This window comes from Lolium perenne, chromosome 6, assembly GCF_019359855.2.
Source record: "Lolium perenne isolate Kyuss_39 chromosome 6, Kyuss_2.0, whole genome shotgun sequence".
Taxonomy (NCBI): domain Eukaryota; kingdom Viridiplantae; phylum Streptophyta; class Magnoliopsida; order Poales; family Poaceae; genus Lolium; species Lolium perenne.
Window position 1 is genome coordinate 13,232,671 of NC_067249.2, and position 19,572 is coordinate 13,252,242.

Sequence of the window (19,572 nt, forward strand, 5' to 3'; positions counted from 1 at the left end):
CTTTTTTTTAAACGGAAGGCTCGATGAGCCCGACTTTGAATTAACAAAGCCATCAACCGGCAAGGATTACAACGATTACAACGGAACCAACAACAAAGCAAAATAAAAAGGAAAACTGGGATTGCCAGCTAGAGATACAAGCACATGAGGTGCAAAGCTATAGCCTAACCAAGAAATGATCAGGCAGAGCGGAGCAAGGCTCCAAACTACAGGATCTACAAACACGCCCAAGACTACAACTAAGCACCGACAGCTCCGCCTGAGAAACAAGCAACGAGCCGCCACTCCATGAAGCTGCCCCAAACTGAGGTACCACACAAAGCCGCCAGACAGAGGACCATCGACACCCGGGGGGACTAGCTAACTGCGCTAGTGAACAAACGAGCCTCCAGAGTTCACATGGGGAAACTTCACGACAACGCCTTCAGGAAGGGGAAACGGCGCTCGCGAGCGTCGCCGTTGTCGGCACAGGGGAGCTGTGCAAAGCTTTCGCGGAAGCTTCAACACCCACCCCACGGAAGACCTAAGTCAATGCACCTGCCATCAAGACAGTCATCAGCTATTGAGAACCACCGGTGCCCCCCGTGCCACGACGCAAACTTCCGACAGCCACCCTAGGCTCGAGAGCGGCCGCGCAAAGCCGGAGGCACACCGTTTATATGAAGCTGGTCACAACGAGACACAGGGAATTGACGAGTAGAGATTCCGAGGAGGACCTCGGGGAACCCGCAAGTCAGCAGAGCAGCAGAAAGTGCACCGGGGGCGACAACTAGCAGCAAGAAGTGCGTCATGGCCACGCCTCCAAGGAGGTGAACGGCATCCATAGACGTCGTCGTCGCCGGCAGTGGCCGAAGCCTTGCGGTGCTTTCGCGGACACAACATCGAGCCAGCTAGCGTCCCTGCAGGCCAAACCCAGGGTAACCAAAACAGTCCTACAGGAGCAGCTCCGTGACGCGTCGCCCCCGTGGTTGTCACCACTGGCCGTAGGGAAACAAGCAAGCGGCAGCGACAAGTCGCCACCAAGCCAGTCAAGCGCTGCCCTACCAGCCCAGAGCTCAAGATCTCTCAGGCCGGAGCCAAACCCGAGAGAAGCCATGGTGTCCCTGCCCCTACCGAGACCACCAGACGCTTGTACCGGACCAAGGGGCCAAGGACCAGCCCAGGCCGCGTCACCGGAGCTGCCGTGCGCCGACCTCGACCAGAACAAGCAGGGGAACTGGCCTGCACCCTAGCTCGAGATGCATCTGGCCAGTCCAGGGCCGAGACAGCCCAGATGCGGCCCAAACCTAGGCCCGCATGCCCAGATCTGGGCCCGCCGCCGCCACCCATGGCCACGGCCGCACCAGCTTCGGGACGCGCCGGCCACCGGCGACCAAGGTCACCGTGCCGAGCCGCCACTCCGCCAGGCTCCGACGGCGCCTCCCACGCCGGCCGGAGGAAGCGCACCGACGCCGGGAAGGGCCGCCCCGCGAGACCCTTGCCAAGCGCGGGAAGGGGACAGCCACCGCCGCCGGCACCACGCGGGCTTTGCCCGGTGGCTCTCGCCGGCGGCGGCAGCGAGGAGAGGTGGTGAGGACGGCCTGAGGGGGAGGGGAGGAGAGGGTCGCCCCTGTCGCCGCGGGGGCGACGCGGAGCGATACGGGTTTTGGTTTCCACCCTCGTCCCCTGCAACCAGACTTCACTGAGTAGATAAATAGATGGTCCAGCATAGATATTTGTTATTCATGGAGGAAAGCTCCTCTTGTTCTACTATTGTCTTAGGAATTTGTCTGAATGTTTTGTCATGTGTGACCGTATAATTTTTTTTTTTTAAATGCCACTTAACTGAAAATCAAATTCAAGAGGTGAATCCTCCTGCTACTTCCATTTGCAGTACTTGTTTTCCTTGAAGAAGAAAATGCGGCTTGCATGGCATCAAGAATGTTGAAAAAATGGCATCAAGAAGTTAGCGTCTTAATAGTCCAAGTTCATGCATACAGTATAAAACAAGGTGCAATTAGGAGGTAAAACTTTCAGGAATGACGCACGAAGGTATCTATACCGCCAGAAGGCTAATCAGTCGGAATCACCATGGTAAAGACACACTTTATTTACCTTAAAACAGTTCATCTCTATTTATCTTCCTTTTTTTGAGCAGCCGGCGGGAGCTATGCCTTTTCATTGAGAAGAACAAAATCGGCCAGCTTTCCTTATAAACTTTATTTTATATAACTGCATATTTGATGGAAAAACGAAGGAAAATGTATTTGTCACACATTTACTCTGACTGAACCACAACAACGATTGCCAACTAAGGCTATCTGACCAGAGGGGAGTGTTTGTGAGGGATTAGTACTAGTGGGTCGGAGAAGGGCAACATGCACATTAGAGTTGACTTTGTTAGTTTGTTTTGTGAAATAAGTTTGTCTCCTAGGGTTCAACTACTTGTGACTTTTGTGAAAGTGGTATCGGCTGCAGGAAGGACAAAAAAGCCCGATCATGATAGAGAAATAAGATAGCGCAAATAAAATACACTGGACGCACGCACCACCATAAAGGATCTGTGCCGGAGTCTCTACTAGTACTTAGGGTATTACGACAAAGAACATAGACCGCTATTCAGCATGCATCTATGCCTAAAAAGTCCACCTTCGGGTTAGCATCCGCACCCCTTCCAGTATTAAGTTGCAAACAACATATAATTGCATTAAGTACTGTGCGTAATGTAAATAATACAAATATCCTTAGACAAAGCATTGATGTTTTATCCCTAGTGGCAACAGCACATCCATAACCTTAGAACTTTCTGTCACTGTCCCAGATTCAATGGAGGCATGAACCCACTATCTAGCATAAATACCCCCTCTTGGAGTTACAGTATCAACTTGGCCAGAGCCTCTACTAGCAACGGAGAGAATGCAAGATCATAAACAACACATATATGATAGATCAATAATCAACTTTACATAGTATTCCATATTCATCGGATCCCAACAAACACAACATGTAGCATTACAAATAGATGATCTTGATCATGATAGGTAGCTCACAAGATCTAAACATGATAGCACAAGAGGAGAAGACAACCATCTAGCTACTGCTATGGACCCATAGTCCAAGGATGAACTACTCACGCATCAGTCTGGAGGCGGGCATGGTGGTGTAGAGCCCTCCGGTGATGATTCCCCTCTCCGGCAGGGTGCCGGAGGCGATCTCCTGAATCCCCCGAGATGGGATTGGCGGCGGCGGCGTCTCAGTAACTTTTCTCGTATCGTGGCTCTCGGTACTAGGGATTTCGCGACGGAGAGATTAAATAGACGAAGGGGCAGAGTCGGGGACGCTCGAGGGGCCCACCCCATAGGGCGGCGCGGCCAGGGGTGGGGCCGCGCCCCCCTAGGGTGTGGCCGCCTCGTCGCCCCTCTTCGTCTCCTCTTCGGACTTCTGGAAGGCTCCGTGGAAAATAAGACCGTGGGCTTTTGTTTCGTCCAATTCCGAGAATATTTCCTGTGTAGGATTTCTGAAACCAAAAACAGCAGAAAACAGAAACTGGCGCTTCGGCATCTTGTTAATAGGTTAGTGCCGGAAAATGCATCAAAATGATATAAAGTGTATATAAAACATGTGAGTATTGTCATAAAACTAGCATGGAACATAAGAAATTATAGATACATTTGAGACGTATCAGTGACCTCTCCTTTTGTACAGTACTATTGGTTGGGGAGCCCCATGGGGCGCCTCCTCACCGGTCAGGTGCGTCCCAATCATTTCAAAGAACTGTGTGCGATGCCTTCTCTTTTTTACTCTCAAGCTGGTTGTAATGGGGCAGTGAAATATGATGTGACAACATGCATGCTGTGATACCATTTCAGACGTATAGGGGTTACAATTTCAGAAGATATTTGGTGGTACCAAGCGTGTTTCTCATAGGGAAATCATTTAGACAAAAACAAGTACTTTACATAGAACCTGAAAGTTGTTGTGTGAGCCTACCAAGGCACCTTGTGGATTTTGTTTTGCAGATAAAAAAGGTTTACTTCAATTCAATTCAATAGTGTATTACACATCACCATTTCGACATGAGCATATGCATAATTCACATACAAAGGAAAAGAGGACTGGATCGGAAGGAGCATGCAGCAGCACCAAGATGGATCGGGACCTATAAGGAAATAAAGGAGGATCCACAGAAGCATTTACACAGGAAAAATAACAGGATATAGAGAACCAGCAAATGATCCTATGAAGATACCTTCCATAGATAGTCCCGAATCACTAAACATGCATGGAAGTACTTTCCTTTCTTTCTGGTCGGTGGAAGAAGATTCTCAACTTGTAGATACAATGGCCACATCGCCCTGCCAAAGAGGAAGAAACGCGAGAAAACAATGACAGTAGCAGATGGAAACCCGACCTAAACAAACAACATCATGCATCTCTTCTTAGGATAATTGACATCCTCACTGTGGAGGCCCATCAGACCAGCCTGCAAAAACACTATGTTTCGGCTGATGTTCTCCAGAACCATATTTTACTCATGAAAAATAGGAAGCCAACACAAACAGTTAAGGAGTGGATCAATGAACCACCTTTTTACCGAGTAGCAGGATCGGTTCAGTTTAGGAAAAGGGGAATAAACAGAAGCTTAGGCTAATTTACAGCAGAAGAGAAAGTGATGCGCCGTTTTGCCTGTCATAAAACCCAAATAATTAAAAGAACCAAATAATTCCTCATGGATAAATAAAAAAAGCCAAAAAAACCTTGTATAGCCAACTCACAAGCAATGTAAGGAATGGGCGGGAGACTTATGGTTCCATAAAAAGGTCACAGCAATTGTGTAGTAAAAGAAAAATTGAAGAGTGTATCATCTCGTAATAATATTCAGGTCATTAAATCATAGAAATTAAAAAGGCTGAAACGCTAAAAAAGACAGGCACTTGATGCATCAGCATTTGCTGATCCCTTGGTTGGCCAACAAAATTGCAGTCTAGAATGTAGCAATGCACGAAAAGGCAACTGTGTAGGCATCGATTCATAACACTCGGAAAAAGAGAACAACTGAAATTCCAGAAGTTAAAATTTAAGTTGTTCTTGTACTGGAAACATGCACAACATAAGGAAAGTTCCCTATTACAAAATTAGTAGTGCATAAGAAAGCAGATAAATCATGCTATGAACAAGCATAACAATTAGCAAAGGTTTTTTGGTAGATGATTGAATTTATGCATTGCATAAAAACAATGAGACAAGGGAGGATATATATGCCAAGAAATAATCTTTGTAAAATGTAAGCAACAATATCCATGTCACAATATTGTTTCTCTGCATTCTTCATACAAGCATCCTAATAAGTTTACATAATCAATCAAATGTGTGTGTCATAAAATACAAATACCAAGGCTAAATAAGTTCTAGATTTGATGTGTTATTGGAAATATTACATATTACCATGTCAATGAAACCAAGCAAGATGCTCTTGCAATTCATGGTATAAAATTTTAGAAGCTTGAGCATGGGTGGTCAGAGGTCAAAACAATGCCTTTGAAGTTACTAATAAAAAATCTACAACTATAGGAACAACAATGCTTGTGAACTAATAAACAACATGGGTCTCTTTTTAGTTATTAGTAAGGACAATGAAATTAAACCGGCACATTTTACATTTCACCACGGTCAAAGAACCTTCAAGGTTTTCCTCGTACAACAATTAAATACTGTAATTTGCAACATTGTAATTCATATGAACATACTAAAACCATATACTAACTTACCATGCATATAAAAGGCTTTATTGCTATCTGAAATCTTAGCCTCCTTAATGAACAACTTGCTCAGAATCATCAACACTAAAGTAAAGATGGTGATAAACAATCATGGGTTGTGGTGTGAAGCAAACAATGCTATGATACAATTTTTAACATTTGAATAGCACTAAATCTAGAACTGGAAGTGCGACAACACCTACAGATTTTGGGTACCTCTATACTGGGAACGTGGATGCAAAAAAAAAAAGTTGCATGCTAGCCTGACCATTCTTTGGCTAGAGTTATTGCGACACCATCTACCTGTCAAATAGTGATTTATGATCATCCAACCATCATATGGAAAGCTATATTTACAAACTGAACATTTAGGAAAGTTCTGAAACCAACATCAAAAGAATGGAGAGAGATAATGACCAAAAGGATGGTACAAGCCATAGATGGCGATCTGAACCGGTATGTGAATTAGGCTCATCGATGGAGAAAGCAGAAGCAGGTCTTGCACTTGATGAGGGGCTAGATGAATACTTTTGAACAAGGTATTTGAGTCACGAATCAAAATTGAGTCACCAACCCTGTGACTCAGTGGTTACTCGACAAAAGTCATTGTACAGTCGCCATAAGTCACTGTTTAGTCGTGAGTTGTCGTGATTTTGAGAAAATGACTAGGCGACACAAAGACTCAAAAACCCTCACATGCCTTAGCATAATCACTCCAAATAGGACATCCAAGCATAGATGAGACTTATAACAGTGTTATCACCAGAATTTGACCGAGTCAGAGGTGGGCCACGATTGAGATAGACTTGAAGATATACATGGAAGGAAGAACAAGAATTGGCCTTATACACGAAGTTGGGCTGAATTGCCCATGTGTCTGTAATATAGTAGATCGCATCTTAGATTAAAAGTTAGAGTTTTACTCGTGCACGGTTAGGTGCACGTCCGAATTAGAAAGTCCGCTGGACTATAAATATGTATCTAGGGTTTATGGAATAAATAACAACACAACGTTCACCCCAAAACAAACCAATCTCGGCGCACCGCCAACTCCTTCGTCTCGAGGGTTTCAATCAGGTAAGCGACATGCTGCCTAGATCGCATCTGGCGATCTAGGCAGCACAAGCTCCACGTTGTTCATGCGTTGCGCGTACTGAAGCGTCTTTGATGGCGCGCAACGTAGTTATCATAGATGTGTTAGGGTTAGCATAGTTCTTCGTATAAACATGCTTACGTAGTGCAACCCCTGCATGTCTAGCCGCCCTCACGCCTATCTCAGGCGTGGGGGCGGCACCCTGCTTGTTCATCATCTAGTAGATCTGATCCGTTACGATTGCTCCTTGTTATGCAAGGATTAGTTTAATATCTGCAATAGTTAGGCCTTACAAAGGGGGGGAGGATCCAGTGGCACGTAGGGTGGCGTTCGCAAGTCCTAAACAGGATGTTCCGCGGATCAACATCATTGTTGGTTCTTTGGCCTTGTTTAGGATCGGCTTATGAGCACCGTGCGTGGCCGCGAGGCCCAACCTGGAGTAGGATGATCCGATTATGCGGTGAAAACCCTAAATCGTCGTAGATCTAATTAGCTTCATCTTGATCAAGCAGGATCACCAAGTATTCGTGCACCCCGTACGAATCATGGGTGAATCGGCTCTTTGAGCCGATTCACAGGATAACCTGAGAGCCGATCGAGGCTCGTATTTAACGTTTACGTGTATGCCATGCAGGAACTAAGCGAGGCATCCCCATCACCTTCCTGACCAGGTATAGGTCAGGTGGCACGCCCTTGCACTTCGCATCGCCGCGTGTGACCAGAAGAGCATTGCGGGCCGTCGCTCGGAGGGGTCTCAGCCAGCCGCAGCTCTAGGCTCTTCCCGGCTCTACCGTGTTGACGGTCGCTGCCCGCCGGTGGGTTTTGGCGATCAACACATTCACGGCACGCCCGGTGGGACAATCGTCTACATCAACCACATCGCCATCTACATCCGAGATGGCGACGGACGGCACGCCCGAGTCACCTACGAGGAGCTGCTGCGAGCTCAAGAAGAAACATGACGAGATCAAGGCCACCCTCGAAGCCAACCTCATCGGCTCTTTTCGGAGAACCCGTACCCATGGCATCGAGATGGAAGGGGTTCTCACCACAAGGTGCACTCGATGGGATAGATCTCTCTGCCCGTCGGAGGAACGCACCGTGGCCCTGCGGCAGGAGATCAACTACTTGGTGGCTCACTCGCTACACCGCCACTACGAAAACTTGGTCAACGTGTTGGAGCGTCTCGCTCTGCGCGCGTGATCCAGGAGATCATGAGCCACCGGTACTCGCCGTCAGACCAGCTCTCGGGACGCACCAAGGAGAGTTGCCACTCCAGGTCCGTCCACCGCTGCCATATGCATTGGCAGCACCATCCGAAGTGCCGGCTACACCGGCATTCGTCGTCTACAAGATCGGTGGTGACCCTAGTGACTACCGGTTCTTGGCTGAGGCGCCAAGGAGATCCCTCAAGGATACGCGTGCACGTATGTGCCGATTGTGGCAACTGGGCACTCTCAAACCAGGCCACAACGTCGGGGACTCCGGCGCGAGACGGGAGGGACGTCGGCCGACAGAGCTTGAGAAGCGCACGTGGCTAACTAAGTACGCCACCCCGACGAAACTCCGAGCCCAGCTCCTGCAGCTTGGCTCAGAGCTGGAAAAGCAAACATGGCTGGCTAAATACGCCACCCCGGCGAATCTTCAGAGTGCATCTCCTGCAGCCAGTACGGCGGATCAGATCAGTACCATACTGAGAGACCAGTTCGGCATTATGCCGAAAAGGAGGGCAATCGGCTATTCCAAGCCGTACCCGACGAGTACGAGATGATCCCGCTGCCACCTAAATATCGGCTCCCCGACTTCTCCAAATTCGGTGGATCAGATGGCTCCAGCTCCATCGAGCACATCGGCCGATATTTGGCGCAACTAGGACCGGCTTCAGTGTCGGTTCCGCTACGTGTGAGGCTCTTTTCACGGTCCCTCACGGGATCGGCTTTTGGATGGTATACCTCTTTGCCAAGAAACTCCATCCAGTCTTGGAAGCAATTGGAAGAACAGTTCCATATGCAATATCATTCGAAGCTTCCGAGTCTAGCATTGCCGATCTAGCACAACTACGTCGAAGCGCGGAGAAACGGTGACGAGTACATCCGGCGCTTCAGAATCTTAGGAACCGATGTTATTCGGTTCGTATAACTGAAAAGGAAGCGATCGAGTTGGCGTAGCTGGCCTTGCAACACAGCTCAAGGACATGGCCTCCCAAGCAGATTATCCCTCGTTGGCGCACATGGTTCAGAAACTATCAGCATATGAACAGCGCCACCAGACTGTACCAAGACAAGTTCAAGCGTGCAGATGGTCATGGTCGATATAGAGGAAGGTGAAGTGCTGCGGGAGACCAAGAAGTAGCGATGGCTGAATGGACTCGGGGAGGAACCCCTGTGTCCTGCAAATGGGTAAAGCCACCAGGGCCGCCCAGGGGATTTGATTTTGACGTGACCAAGACTGAACAAATCTTCGACCTCCTGCTCAAGGAGAAACAGTTGACGATTCCTGAAGGTCTCAAGTTCCCTACGGCGCAAGAGCTAAACGGAAAGCCATACTGCAAGTTCCACAACTCGCTTTCCCATGCCACCAACGACTGCAGGTGTGGCGTCGGCACATCCAAGCGGCGATAGAGAAGGGTCGTTTAATTTTCAACCAGACGCCATGAAGGTAGACACCCAGCCCTTCCCCGCCGTTAACATGGTAGAAGTCATCTACCCTGAGAGTTGCCAGCCAGGTCCCACGTTCAGCATCAACATGGTAGGACCTGGGAACCACTCTGGCAAAGATGGAGATGAGGGCAGCTGCTCTCATAGCAAGGATACAGAGGAGGCCGCTCCACGCGATCGGCTCCATCATGATGGCAAGCGCTACGTTACAGAGGGAGAAGTGAAGAACATAAGATATCAACGACCTCTCTCTGATCACCTCCTCAACAAATATGTGAGACAAGATGACCAACGCCGACGGTCCAACTATGATGATGAAGGAGATCGTGCGGCTAGAGAAGCCGAAGACATCGTCGGCAGGATCGCGATGAGGAGGAGCACGGGCGCCGCGCCGCGGACACATCAAGGGAGCAAGATGACAACGCCAGACACTGGGACTGCCCTTTCTTCAGACACTGCTGGGATTCAGGAATGAGCCGATTGCCCACAATCGGCAATTGCCCAGAATGCAACAAGAAGAAGAAGGAGGCAGCCAACGTGTCTGTGTTTGAGCGCTTAGGGCCTCTCCCACCACCAAGCAAACGTGCTGAGTCACTTCGTTGGGCAGATCTTGAGGATTCCGAAGACGAAGGACTTGAAGAAGAAGAAGACAGGTGCCACCGTCCAAGGTGGTGCCCTGACGGACTCAGCCGTTCACAAAAACGCAGGGTTCAGCGGTTGCGCGGCCTGGAGGAAGCCGAAAGGTTATACCTGCATACGCTAAGGAAGGCACGGCCTGATCTGGCCGCAAAGGTTCAGCGAGCCCTGGATGAAGAGGGTCGTCCACGAAGAATGGAGTGGCGTCCCAAGCAAAAGAAAGCCGATGATGAAACATCGGCTGGCACAAACATGGTGCTTCTCTTGCCGACGGAGCTTAGTGTTCCACGATTATACGATGCACTTAAGGTGGACGATAGCAGGCGCGTCAAGTCAGAGGTTGGGTTGGTTTTATCCAGCCTAACCGAGTAGCAAGATTAAACCAATGAGCAAACCGTGCGAGGCTGATCCTTGTGATCGGCCCCAAAAGTTTATGGAGGGACATTACAAAACCTTCATCGAACGAGCAAGGTGGAGGCCGATTCCAGCAATCGGCCAAAATTATCTTCTGCACATATTCTGTTTGTGGTCAGCAACGATCTATCAAGCGTTGGCCACGTCGGCAGATGAAAGTCAGCATAAGTCTTTGCGAAGCCGACGTGCAAGTACAGTGCCCTGACTAACCAAGAAAGCCGATATCTGCAGTCATTCAGCAGATTCGGCTCGGGGGGCATATAGTCAGATGAACATATGCAGATAAACATGTGCAGACATGCGTGCAATGAATACTGGGGGCTGAAAGGAGAAAATCGGCCAGTAAAAAAAAAATTTACAGCCGATGCAAGGGCATCGACTTTAGGATTGAGAGGCAGCCGATGCGCAGCCATCGACTTTAGTGGATTTATGCAATTTTTATCGAGTCTCCACCAGATCCAGGCTAACGGTGGTACCTTCTGTTGCCTCGAGTGAGTAAAACAATGGAAACTTCTTCAGCTACTTCGAGCCGATCCGGGTTCCTGAACCTCTTTGTCAAGGATTTCCAATCTTTGGGGCTAGTTCAGCTGAAATGGAAGATTATCGGCTGTTGGAGGAAGAAAGAGGATCGGCTGTGGCGCATTCTCTCTGACATTCTCGCCTCGAGTAAGGCTCGGGGGGCAGCAGGCTCGAGTAAGGCTCGGGGGGCAGCAGGCCTAGTGGATACTCTATTTAAAGAGCCGATGGGGATACCATCGGCTGATCCTTCATTGCAACTTTCTTCACGATGATGGGTACTGAAAAGGATTATTGGGTTTGGTTGGAAAAGTTCAAAGGTTTTCCTGAAGATCCTGCATTTTCGACCAGATTTAGAAAATCATCAGTTGAAGAAGGGAAGGGTGAATTTCAAAGGACCGATGCGGTGCGATCGGCTCATTACGCATTGGCAAAGGGGACGAATCGGCAAGGTCAGTAGAAGAGGGAATCGGCTCGATTAAGCTCAGAAGAAATCGGCAAAATCAAATTGAGGAAAAGTTCTTCATTGATCAGATGAGATTTCTTACATAAAGAGCTAATTGCTCTCAAAAGGGAAGTACTAGGGGATCCATTGCCCCATCTACTACTACTGGCCCTATTCTAGAGGTCCTATCTATGGGCCGTCACTGCCCTCGTCGTCGCCGTTGTCGCCACTGTCGGCGCTGCTCCCGGCGGGCTCGTCGTCGCTCCAATGGCCGCCGACTGGGCCCTCGTTGTCTTCATCTTCTTCGTCAGCGTCGTCCTCGTCGCTGTCGAAGTCGCTAAGATTGCCCGGCCAAGGGCAGAACCGCTTGGCCGGCGGCTCGTCGGAGGAGCTCTCGTCGTCGTCCTCCTCCTCCTCTTCCTGCTCCTCCTCCTCCCCGGAAGAGGTGAAGTCGCAGGAGAAGCTGTCGTCGTCACTCTCCTCCTCCGTTTCCCCAACGGCAAGGAAGCGTAGGTCGCTCTCCCCGTCCGTCGAGGACTGGTCGTCCTCGGACCAGATGGAGAAGTCGTGGTCTGACTCCTCCCTGGCCGCAATGGCGCGGCGGGTGTTCGCCGCGTGGACCTCTGCCGGGTTGTACTCCGGCGTCGGCTCACGGGATGTGGAGGACTGGCTGGAAGGATCCGATGGAGCAGAGGAGGAAGAAGACATGGTGGCAGGAGGGCTTTTGGAGTGCTAGTGCGAAGGAGATGCAGAGGAGAACTGTTCGTAGCGGTTAAATAAAAGGAGCTATAGTGGAAATTCAATGCCACAGCAGTTTCCGAGGAAGTGGTGCCTAAAGAGAAAAAACTGCCAGATCACGCGGAGAAGTTGAGAGGGCAGGGCATCATGATGAAGGATACTGCAACGGTTCTGCCACGACATGACCCGACGAAGGAAAACAGAGTGATTTTGGAATTACCAATTCCAAAACCAGGGGGGCATGTGTTATCACCAGAATTTGACCGAGTCAGAGGTGGGCCACGATTGAGATAGACTTGAAGATATACATGGAAGGAAGAACAAGAATTGGCCTTATACACGAAGTTGGGCTGAATTGCCCATGTGTCTGTAATATAGTAGATCGCATCTTAGATTAAAAGTTAGAGTTTTACTCGTGCACGGTTAGGTGCACGTCCGAATTAGAAAGTCCGCTGGACTATAAATATGTATCTAGGGTTTATGGAATAAACAACAACACAACGTTCACCCCAAAACAAACCAATCTCGGCGCACCGCCAACTCCTTCGTCTCGAGGGTTTCAATCAGGTAAGCGACATGCTGCCTAGATCGCATCTGGCGATCTAGGCAGCACAAGCTCCACGTTGTTCATGCGTTGCGCGTACTGAAGCGTCTTTGATGGCGCGCAACGTAGTTATCATAGATGTGTTAGGGTTAGCATAGTTCTTCGTATAAACATGCTTACGTAGTGCAACCCCTGCATGTCTAGCCGCCCTCACGCCTATCTCAGGCGTGGGGGCGGCACCCTGCTTGTTCATCATCTAGTAGATCTGATCCGTTACGATTGCTCCTTGTTATGCAAGGATTAGTTTAATATCTGCAATAGTTAGGCCTTACAAAGGGGGGGAGGATCCAGTGGCACGTAGGGTGGCGTTCGCAAGTCCTAAACAGGATGTTCCGCGGATCAACATCATTGTTGGTTCTTTGGCCTTGTTTAGGATCGGCTTATGAGCACCGTGCGTGGCCGCGAGGCCCAACCTGGAGTAGGATGATCCGATTATGCGGTGAAAACCCTAAATCGTCATAGATCTAATTAGCTTCATCTTGATCAAGCAGGATCACCAAGTATTCGTGCACCCCGTACGAATCATGGGTGAATCGGCTCTTTGAGCCGATTCACAGGATAACCTGAGAGCCGATCGAGGCTCGTATTTAACGTTTACGTGTATGCCATGCAGGAACTAAGCGAGGCATCCCCATCACCTTCCTGACCAGGTATAGGTCAGGTGGCACGCCCTTGCACTTCGCATCGCCGCGTGTGACCAGAAGAGCATTGCGGGCCGTCGCTCGGAGGGGTCTCAGCCAGCCGCAGCTCTAGGCTCTTCCCGGCTCTACCGTGTTGACAGGCCGCTGCCCGCCGGTGGGTTTTGGCGATCAACAAACAGCGATCTAAATCAGGCTAGAAGCAGCATTTTTTATGTCAAATCACTGAGAAATTGTATTACCTTGCTCTGAGTCTCATGTATTTTTTTTTGCGAAATCTGAGTCTCATGTATCTAACCAGTCTAATACAAATATGGGATGCATTCCCCTACTACAGAAACACAAACGGATAGGTGCAACCTGCAAGATATTTCTAGTGAGTATTTCGTTAGTGTTTGTACCAAAACAAAAAAAAAAGGAAAGGGTAGCAAAGCTGCAGCTATCTTTATTATCCATGATTCATTCCTTTGTCACTGAATGATTATTTTGTCCTGAGTCTCACATGGTTCGGCATAATCACCCGAAATAGGAAATTCAAGCATGATGAGAATTATAACAGCGATCTAAACTAGGCTAGAAGGAGCATTTTTTCCTGTAACACGCTACTAAAACTGCCCCATAATTTGATACTGACAAAGGAATGAGGTAACTAATTTCCTTGGAAACTCAGTTTGTACGTGAAGGCAGAAGCTAATTTCGGAAAAGAAAAATAGAACAACAAAGCTTCTTGCCTAGACAAATACACATGGTCATGGTAGAGTAGGTATCACTATGTTAAACAAATACTGCGAGGGGAGATAGTTTCGGTGGGATGATAGCACAGGGTAAACAAATCGAGTTCACCACGTTTTAGTCTCAAACATAAAACAAGTCCGAACCCAAAGCACACGACATCCACTCTACCGAAAGAGAAAATCTGAAGCATTACAATGCTAGATTCGCTTATTCCAAATTTATATCATTGCATAACCTCCTCATCAAGACATCTAACACCAATGGCGTGATAAAAATATATGAACATTTACAGAAGAAAATATAGCAAAATACCTTCTTACTTACGAGACTACCTCTGAAAATAGAACTTACAATTGTATGATAGCAGACAATCAATGCAGGTTTGCTAGCCTGCACAAAGGCACAATTGGTTACAAGGTTATATTAGCCTCCTAGCTTAAATAAATAATGGCAATGACAACTGCAGAAATTTAAATAAATGCAGCAGTAAAGTAGACAACCAAAGTTTTACAAGAAGCATCATGCGAATACAAACTAAACCAGGTTTTACATAAGTAATTCTTACGGGCCATTTTCTTTGAAGAAGCTGACAAACTCAAACTTGGGAAAATCTGTAAGTTGGCCAGAAACATATTACATGTCACTACAATAGTTAGTCGTGTCTAGATATCAAAAGACGAACGATTTTAACAAGACGGAAAATAAACTAAATGAAAAAACTGCTGACTGAGCTGACTGAACAGGAAGGCCGCGGAACACCCTCAACCAGGCAAAGAGCAGACCATTTTTGGAGTAAACTGGCAAGGCACAGGCAAATGGACACAATAAAACAAGAACCATCATACACCAGCAAGTACTTGCTGATAACTTCAACAGCACGGCAGCAGCAATGACCAGCGGCAGAACGGCTCAAATATCAGAGCTGTAACCAAAAGAAAGTAAATCAGTATGAAAACCATCTGTATAAATTATGGACAGGGAAGCCATAGCTTTCATAGTGATAGATTAAAGAAGCAGAACGATGGCAATGGCACAAATCCTGAATTAGGAATATAAACCACCTTTTGCAGTGGTAAACAATCTCACTTTATGACTGTACTCGCATAAGTTTGTAAATGTTATAAAGAAATCGTTATAAGATAACAGGATAAGTTGGAAAATAATCACTAAGACCAAATAAAGAGGGTATATTATCTCATTTTATTTACCAGTACGCTAATCCCACACACGCACTGCCCTGATCATGTAAATTATGAAAATAACGATATATTATAACATGAAAACCAAAAAGAAAATATAAGATTAGTATAGTGTATCGAGTTTCTAAAGCTCACTATAGTGTACAAAAACTCAATATATCACAGTGATCAAACAATGTGTGTGTTCCCCTGCCATCTGGAATAAAAATAATTAATTGCATTTGCCATGTCTGTGATAATGAGGCGAGCGTAGCCCATTAAACCCGACACACTACGTGTAGAGTGACGCGCGGAAAGGAAAATATCATTTTGTCGATTGAAGTGACGATCACACTAGGAGACTATTAGGTCAAAAGAGACTAAGGGGGGTGTAAGCAATGTAGTGTAGTGTGAGTTCTCACGATCCTTGCATGTTCATTTGTTAGCTGAAATTTACATGTTAGTTTATGGTATAGTCCATAGTAAGGCAACAATTATTTGCGTGCTAAAACTAATGAATGAATCGCCCATCCTAATCCAGAAGCAGATTGATCATGTGACTTCTACGCATTCAATCAACTATGCTAACTCTTCCATTTCAAGTTTGAGTTTTTTTTCTAGTGTAGTCATTCCTAGAATTCTTGTGAACTCGACACGCACATTTACCAGATTCCTTTGCAAGACTAGGCTTTGAAGTGATTAAGATATAGAACAATGTATGAGACAAAAGCCAATTTTATGAAGAAAAAATAGAGCATGCATGCTACGACTAATTCATCAATTTCTTCTGCCATCACGATCCGAGACTAGCATACATGGCATACACGCCCGGTGGAGGCAGGAGTATGGCTAGGTGGAAATAAAGAGGAAATAGTCGCACGGTACTACCAAGATGTACTCAATGTTGCGCACCAACTTAAATGACAACTTTCCAAACTCAACAATCTCTGCACTAATTGATAATGGCATTGAACATATCAGTCCATCTGTTTCTCATCATGATTTTATTTTTTTCTAAGGGAATCTAATGATGTTAAATTCTCCCCAATGAGCAGAGGTAACTCTTGGTCACTGCAGGAGCTCAATCAAGAAATCTTCCTTGTCATCTAGTTGAGCAGCTCCATAGACAATGATCAAATTCCATTTCATCTGTATTTTTTTATCTAGAAGAGTGACTTTGATATAAAAACTACCAACCTCAGTCTTACAGATATCAAACCTGGATGACCTAAAGCCACCCAGTTGCCATCTGCATCTTGCTCCATAGTTCAGAGAATACTAGTAAAGTTTGTTTATTACTGTGGCACTTACTATGAAACAATAATTCCCGGAATACTTCAAAAAAAGAGCTCCCAAACGGAGCCTCGGTTTTGTTCCTGTTCAGTTATTGGCGGTTGTTTAAAAGGGCTGGAGGTCGTGTAAGCGAGGTCTTCAGGTTCATCACCCAACCCCGCTTCTTCAGAGTTTCTCTGGTGAGCCTTGCCACCGCACCTGGTGGAGGCGAGAGAATGATTTGGCGGGAACAAAGAGGAAAGCGTCGCAAGGTAGTCACAAAGATGTGCTTGATGTTGCACTGCCACTCAAATGATAACTTCCCCAACTCAACAATCTCTGTGCTAAATTGTACCAACTGAACTTGATACAAGCGGCCCATGTCCTCATTCTAGATCTAGAACACACCTCTAGAACTAGTCCTCACATTCCTCTCTGATTAAAATTTCCAATGTATCCCATTTCCAATAAATCGAATCTGCCAATTGGTGACGCTTGTCGTGCCAATCATCTTTCCTCTCATCCCGCGTGTTTGGCTATGTCCAGAACTAGCAGTTGCATGTTATTAAGCTGCACGAGAAACTAGTTATTTGTAGGATAGTGCGGGGACATAGTATGCGGCCTTGACTTAACTCCTCCACCAAACATAAAATGAATTGTAAAAATAAATCCGCCGCAAAGCGCGGGCATGTTTCCTAGTAATAATAATAATAATAATAATAAATGAATAAAAACATAATTATTTTATATTCAAATCACTCATATTTTTCTAATAATAAATCATATATTATTTGTCCAATTCCGGTTTACAGATTGTTTTGGTTTCAAAAAATATAGAAATTTATCACAATGGTCTAAGAGTTAATAGGACTGATATTTTAGTATTTATAATAAGATACAATCACATTCGCGGGAGCCCAGCAGGAAAGAATACCGGGAAGTGTTGATCAAGTCTACAATTTGACTACAGATTAAGTGTAAGTAGTATTAAAAATGGTCCAAGCGAGAGAGTAACAAGTCAAACAAAAAGAAAAAAAACGAAGAAAAGAAAAAATGAAAAAATGAAATTAGAAAAATGAAATAAGGAAAATTAAAAAACATAATTATTGAAAATAATATTTAGTCGCGGTTGGTATTACGGCCCGGGACTAAAGGTTCTCCGGCTCAAACCCTATAACGCGACCACGTGGAGAACCTTTTATCCCGGCTAGCAACGGGACTGGGACTAAAGGTAGGTGAAGCCTTTAGTCCCGCGTGTATAGTCCCGGTTGGCAAAACGGGACTAGAGCCGTTACGGGCCGCGACTGAACCCTAAGCTTTGGATGTAGTGCCTGACCCTGTGGGAGGCGGTGGAGACTGTGGAGAGGGATGACACGAGGCCAGACCACATCTCCTGGAACGGTGTGGAATCGGGAGTCTACACGGCGAAGGGCACGTACAAGATGCTCTGTCTTGGAAGCGTCCGGTGGAGTATGAGCGAGCCAGTGTGCGGGTCCTGCTCTCCCATGAAATATAAGATGTTTGCATGGCTGGCTCTGAAGTATAGGTTGCGGACTTCAGACAGGAGGGCAAGACATGGGCTCCAGGAGCACCCGGACGCGTGCTATACATGTCTGCAAGAGGTGGACAACGTCGATCATATTCTAGTCACATGCCCCTATGCGAGACAGGTGTGGTGCAAGGTCATACACAGTGCGAACCTTCGGATAGTGGATCCAGGATTCACAGGGAACCTACAGCGAGGCTCGAGGGCGACGCAAGCGGCGTCGAGGCGGATGAACCCGGTGAAGGGGCGTCGCCCGGCGAAGACGGTGCAGCGCCCGAGCTGAGGCTCAAGGGCGACGCAGGCGGCGTCGAGGCGGGCGTCGGCGCAGATGTCGGCGCGGGTGTCGGCGCGGGGTCACCCGAGACATGGCTCGAGGGTGACCCAGAGGGTGGCGAGGCAGCGCCCGAGCCAGAGCTCAAGGGCGCGGCGGAGAACGACGAGGCAGTGCCCGAGTCCGAGCTCGAGGGCACTGCAGCCGGCGGACCTGCAGGAGGTCGACGCCGGGGACCATCAGTAGTCGAAGGAGGAGTGGCGACCACCTGTCTCTGTAGCGGTAGCCTTTGGTGTTAGCCTTTGGTGATGACGCGGTGAGAAACCGGATCATAGTAGCGGTAGCCTTTGGTGTTAGCCGGGTAACCGAGGAAAACACACTGAACGGAACGAGGGACGAGTTTATGAGGAGTGGTGGCGGCGATACTAGGATAACAACGACAACCGAAAATCCGAAGACCGTCATAGGATGGAGGAAAACCGTAAAGGAGGTGATGAGGTGCATAGTTCCAGCGGGGACGACACGGACGAAGGTTGACAAGGAGGGTGGTGGTGGCTAAGGCGTCAGGCCAAAAGGTGGGGGGAACATGACTGTGGAATAGGAGTGTGCTGACGCAGTCGTTGAGGGTGCGGAGGATACGCTCGGCGCGGCCGTTTTGTTGGTACGTGTATGGACATGTTAGACGGAAAATAGTGTCGTGAGAGGAGAGTATGGTGCGGACGGCGACATTGTCAAACTCGTTTCCGTTGTCAGTTTGTAGGGCGTGGATGGGGCGACCGAACTGGGTGCAAACATAGGCGTAGAAGGCTGTGAGAGTGGTGGCGACATCGGACTTTTTACGGAGGGGAAACGTCCACACAAAATGAGAAAAATCATCAAGAATAACTAGGTAATAAAGAATACCAGAATTACTCGGGATTGGAGAGGTCCATACATCACTATGAATTAACTCAAAAGGAAAAGACGCAACGGTGGAAGACTGACTAAAAGGAAGACGAACGTGTTTACCAAGACGACACGCTTCGCAACTATGTGAAGACTGTTTAGTAAATGAAAACGAAAAACCCCTCATTATTTGGTGAAGCGTGTTG